The sequence below is a fragment of the Aquarana catesbeiana genome, linkage group LG11 (genome assembly GCF_042186555.1).
Source record: "Aquarana catesbeiana isolate 2022-GZ linkage group LG11, ASM4218655v1, whole genome shotgun sequence".
NCBI classification, from domain to species: Eukaryota; Metazoa; Chordata; class Amphibia; order Anura; family Ranidae; genus Aquarana; species Aquarana catesbeiana.
In genome coordinates this window covers 212,238,664-212,244,663 of record NC_133334.1, presented here as the reverse complement: position 1 = coordinate 212,244,663, position 6,000 = coordinate 212,238,664, and positions in this window count along the sequence as shown.

The following is a 6,000-nucleotide window of genomic DNA, read 5'->3' as shown; positions in this document are numbered from 1 at the left end:
CAAATCACAAATATACAAAGTAATTACAACTAGCAAGATTGTTGTTGTTTTGCACAGTCAAAGCATAGATTCAAGGAATGATAACTCTGACCATGCAAACGTTTTACGGTGACACTGGTATGTACAAAGGTTTATGTTTTGAGTGATCTGATCACTGATTGGTTAGCGGCCTCCCCACCTCAGTCTCATAACAATGATAGTTAATACAGGAAAATTAAGCCCCCGCACACCGCATCACTAATATCCATGCTTTTTAGCGTGAAGAATCCACAAACATACCTATGACAGTCCTCTTAGAGTCAGGACCTGTCATAGACATGTTTGTGGACTCTTAACACCATTAAACAAGGACATCAGTGATCCTGTTTGGTGTGTGGTGGCTTCTTTTCCCTGCATTGGGTCTGTGAGCATGGACGGCTCTTTCAGCCCCCTGCACCCAGAATCTGAGTGGTGGTAGGGAGGAGAGGCTTAATAACAAACATGTTATACTCACCTGCTCTGTACAATGGTATTGCACAGAATGGCCCTGAACCTCCTCTTATGTGGTCCCCCTGCTGGCACTCTCAACTCTTCTTCTCTGTGTGCCCCCATAGGAAGTTGCTTCCTTTTGGGGGTGCACCTGCAGGCTGACTCGGCTTTGCTCACGGCATTGTATTGACAGCAGCAGGAACCAATGGCAATACTTTTGGTGGAACATTTTTTTACCTTAAAGTGGTAGTAAACTCTTTTCTACAACTTGTACCTACAGTCAAGCCTATAGCAAGGCTTACCTGTAGGTACTGTGAATATCTCCGAAATTTGTGACGTTACTGGCGCATGCGTTCTGAAGGTCCAGCATACAGTGCCAGACCTTCAGAGCCCATGTCGTAAACTGCAGCTCTCACGCGCATGCGCAGAAGTGACGTGATCGCGCCCCAGGCCACTCATGTAGCCGGAGGACGTGAACCTGAAAGGAAGACTGGGGGAAGATGTCAGCACGGCGCTGGAAGGCTTTTTCTACCGTAAGTCTCATAATGTACTAGCATGCAGGGCCCTCTGATTCCTACTGTATTAAAGTGTATTGTATTTGTACTGTCTACCCTCAAGTTGTAAAGTGCTGCGTAAACTGTCGGCGCTATATAAATCCTGTATAGTAATAATAAAAATAATGTGATGCATACTAACACATTATGACATTGCCTTGCAGGGGATTTTTTTTTATTCCATCAACTGCGGTTTACTACCTATCTAATGCAGGGAATGCATTAGGGTAACAAATTATTAATCTAATCTAGCAACATTTAAAACAATATTTATAGATATTTTCCCATACCCATCTGCTCCTCATACCTTCAATCAGTATAACTACCCCAAAGTCTCTGTTACTGGTGGGAACATGGCAACAAAAGTATCCCTAATGCCGAGTACACACGGCCGGACTCGCCAACGGGCTAAACTCCGTCGGCATTTCCGATGGAAAGATTTCGAACATGTTCTATATCTGAGTCCATCGGAAATGCTGACTGAAAAAGTCCGATGGGGCATACACAAGGTCGGAATGTCCGACCAAAAGCTCCCATTGGACTTTTTCTGTCGGGAAGTCCAGACGTGCGTACGCGGCATAAAGCTACTTTTAAACATGTGGTTGTCACTGCTACACCTAGGAAAAAGCAATCTACAATTGGATCCCTTTTTAGAGGTGTTTGACAGGCAGTGAGGAGGTGTTGTGTCACCTCCTCACTTCCTGTTTAACCTTCTAAATGCTGCACCACTGAACCCCAACCATATACATTGCATGTGGTTGTAGGGTGATTGCAGCACAGCTTCATTCACTTGGACACAGGGTTTATTTCGTGCTGCGGCATGAGTACACTCCCATCTGTTGCCTTTGCAACTTAAAGTAGAACTAAAAGCAAAACATTTTTTTTTTTCATTTTGGGTAGATTAAAGGACAGTTATAATTATAACCCTTCCCACTTTTCTTGCCATCTGTGACCCATTGGGAAGATTTCCCTTCACTTCTTGTCCAATAGCCAAATCATGAACTGAGAGGAAATCCCTCCAAAATAAGGGATTCCCTGGTTATCACCAGAATTAGTGTACCCATTGGAACATTTCCCCTCTATTCCTGTTTTAGGGACAACTCAAAATTTGTTTGTTTTTTTCACTTTCAGAAATAACTGTAACCATGACCAATAGAGAGTGATTCTCCCTAAAGGGGGCACAAACAGAAATAAAGACTGGCAGATGTTCCAATCCCTCTCCGCGCTATCCCCCCTTTTTCCTTTAAGGGGAAACCATGGGGGGGGGGGGATAGTAAAAACATAGCTCAACTGCAAGAGTAAATGAGTCCTAAGAGTCTACTTTTTTTCTAATGGTGTCAGTCCTTCCCTGGCTGAACAAACAAGTTGTTGATTCGGTGATAGCAGTCTGCAGTGTTTCAGCCTGCTGAAAGTACCTTCCATTAGGCAGACTGGCAACTGCACTAGAGATGAGTCGCCAATAGCAGTACCACAAGTGTGACATGGGCCTAAGGCCGGCCATACATGGTTCCAACCGTTAATGGACAGGTTGAATATACCAAGTTGATTGATCGATCAACTTTGGTATAACCAACCTGCCAAATTCTCTTGCGATTTTTGCTAGTGGCTGCTTTAGCCCCTAGCAAGAATCACTGTCTTCTGATTATCACTAGCGGCTATAGCAGCTGCTAGCGATAATCACCTCCTTCTCCCGGCGAGGATGGCTTCCACCGCTTCCACCGCCCCCCTGCAACCTGGGTTTGCAGAAAGACATTTGCTCCGTGTATGGCCGGCCTCATTCAGAATTCAGATGGCATTTAATGCAAGCCTATTCAATGCGCCTTGGTCCCCAAGAACAATGATCTAATTGTGGTTAACTATATACATAGCCATTATTAAAGGAGCCCCTGGTACTGAAAGGAGGTTTAGTGCTAGGGCATGATAACCCATACAAATATATATCCAATCATACAGGAATTTATGCTGCAAAGCTGTTGGTAAATTTGCTCAATCAGATTGTGCTATGTGTCACCATTGTTACTATTAGGTCTCATGTAGATGGGCGTTGCTTTACCTGCTTTTGAAATGCATGTCAAACACAGGTCAGCAGATATCGCTTGACTTAAAGTGGAAGTCCATGCTAAAACTAAAATCCCTGCATGTATAGACACCCACAATCTAACAATAACCTATCAAAAATTAGTATAAATACCTTTTCTAAACTGATCGGACCCGATCCCACACTGAGCTGTCAGCTGCGGCTTCACTGTGGAGGTGGGTGCAGAGGATACGTCCGACAATGGAAGCCCCATAGTAACTCTACAGGTGACGTCACTCCCCATTCATTTCACAGCCGTTGTCGGCCGTGTCCTCTGCAGAGCTTCCGCCGCTGGAGATCGGGTTAGACCGGCTTCAGAAAATGTATGTATGCTAATTTTTTCTTTACAGGGCTAGATAGGTCAGTGCTAGATCACGGGTGTCTATAGATGCAGTGTTTTTAGTTTTAGGATGGACTTCCACTTTAAACGGCAGTGTCAATAACAAATCAGAGGCTGCTTTTCACCTGTTTTCTTCAAGCCCAGCATATCCTATTAAAGTCCCATTTGAACACATGCATTTGAGCAGCACTGCATTCAAATGGAAAAGGCAATGTTTGATAAGCAGGTCATCTACATGAGCCCTGAAATGCTGTAATGGAAATAATGAAACAGTGATTCCAACTGGTGACTACAGAAAACAAATCCACTTTCCTTCACCTTCCCATTATGTTATCTTGTCCTGATTTACATGACCTTTGCATTGGGGAAGTTGATGCTCTGGGACAAAGGTTGATTTAGTACAGAAATACTGACTGTTCACTTAGCAAAGTGAATATTCACTGAGCTTAGTAAATAAGGTGACGTTTTATTCACTTCAACCAACCAATCATGTGCTAGCAATAATCCTGTGCTGTTTAAACCTTGCACATGATTGGTTATTGAAAGTGAATACAGGTTTGCCTTATTTACTTACATTCACTCAGTTGTGAACATTGACTTTACTAAGTGAACAGCCTTTACTCTTTTAGGGCCCATTTACATTTGTGTGGTGCATTAAAGCAGAACTAAACTCTGGAATATACAGTATTCACCTCCATTTTCCAGCGATGTGCTGGTTACACACCTAGCCGGTCACTGTCATCTTCTCCCCGGGTGCTGGGTTTTCAGCATCTTGACTGACAGTCGTCCTGCACATGTGTATGGGAGTCTCTCATTCCGGTGTCTTGCCGAGAAAGTTCCCTCGGCGGATAAGTTCCCCCCCCGTACTGCGCAGGAGCAGCACGAACTACTGTCATCCGCCGGAGATAGCCGAAGCTCTAACTTTTCAATCAGCTGTACATGGCGCCTGCGCCCTAGGTCCAGGATCCTTCCCCACCATCCAAGTGGACCTAGAGGGGGAATCAAAAAGAGCCGAGCGAAGCGAGGCCGTTGCCCTGAAGCGTGGCGAGCGAAGCGAGCCCGCGAGGGGCCCTTTTACAGGCACCGTGTACAGCTGATTTACAACTATTCGGCTTCGGCTATTTCTGCCGGATCCTACTGCGCAGGCGCAGCGCCTGTGCAGTAGAGGGGGGTCCTTATCCGCCGAGCGGAACTTTCTCGGCAGAACACCAGCACCGCAAAAGTGTGTGTGGAATGCACACTGAGCTGCGCATGAGCAGCTAAGTGTACATTCAATATAAAACCGTGATCAGGCAGGTAGGTGTGTATTATTGCAGAGGAGACTTAGCAAAAAAGATCTGCCTGCTGGCAGTTTTCTACAAGTTAGATCCACTTTAAGGATTGGTTCGCACCAGGAAACGCACAGGAACGCTCTTGTGTTCCTGTGCAATTCCTATGCAATTTGAGTGCAGTACATTCTCATTGGCTAAAATCACACTGCCATGCACCAAAAGCAGCGTGTGCACTTCTTAAAAAAATGCACTGCAACTAGATCGCATAGTACACTTCTGTATTTGCATTTGGGGTGTTGTTAGCATTGCATTGACACCTGCTGCAGATCGCAAGTGCAGTGCCTTTTGAACGCAGTGTGGGAAACGCGCACAAATCGCGGGTGTTCTGGTGTGAGCGAGCCCTAATACATGTTATGTTACACGTCTTTAACATGCATTGTGTTAAACAGCCCCTTAAAATCAAATGTTGCAAAAGCCGCAAAAACATCCCAAAATTTGGACATGCCCCAAAAGTTTTAAAGCAAAAGACCCATACACTCTGCGGTACATTGCAGCGTGCCGTGGCACATTGCAACACATCTGTGCTGCCTTAGTGTGTTGGGGTGTCAGTCTAAATGAATGGCACAACAATACATGAAACCTACGGTTTAACACACAGGTTCCTGCAACACAAAAATGTAACTGGACCCCTAATAAATCAATCTCTTTATTCGCAAGACCACTATTCAACACAACTTGTATATAGAAAAGTTTACACAAATACCGTGTATCTGCGGAATGATTTATATATTTCTCATCAGTTCTACAGTCTGTGGGTTGCTTAGTAAATAAATTCATATTAAACTCTAAAAGAAAAAAAGACATATAGCAGTGTACACTATGAAATAAAGGACAACTGAGGCAAATTTTTTTTTTCATATTGGATAAAGTACTTGTGGCTATACACACTTTCATAAACAATCAGTTTCTTTTCTGATTGCTCTTTTCAAATAGGATTAATCTATTTGTAGTTGACAACCTATTCAATCAATATGCTACACACTGAGATTGAGGATTTTGATAGATAGTTGAGATATGTTCATGATTTATGATCATAAATTGTTGATCACATCTCTTTATCCACAATGTAATCTCATAATCTGAGCGAAAATGCGATCGTATTCATGAACAAAGTATCTCGGTGATGGAGATTGATGCAACCAATTGATAATTTTCCTGCCCTTGCTGATCAACTCAGTTTGATGAATTAGATCTTAATCAAGTCTAATGCCCCGTACACACGGTCGGACT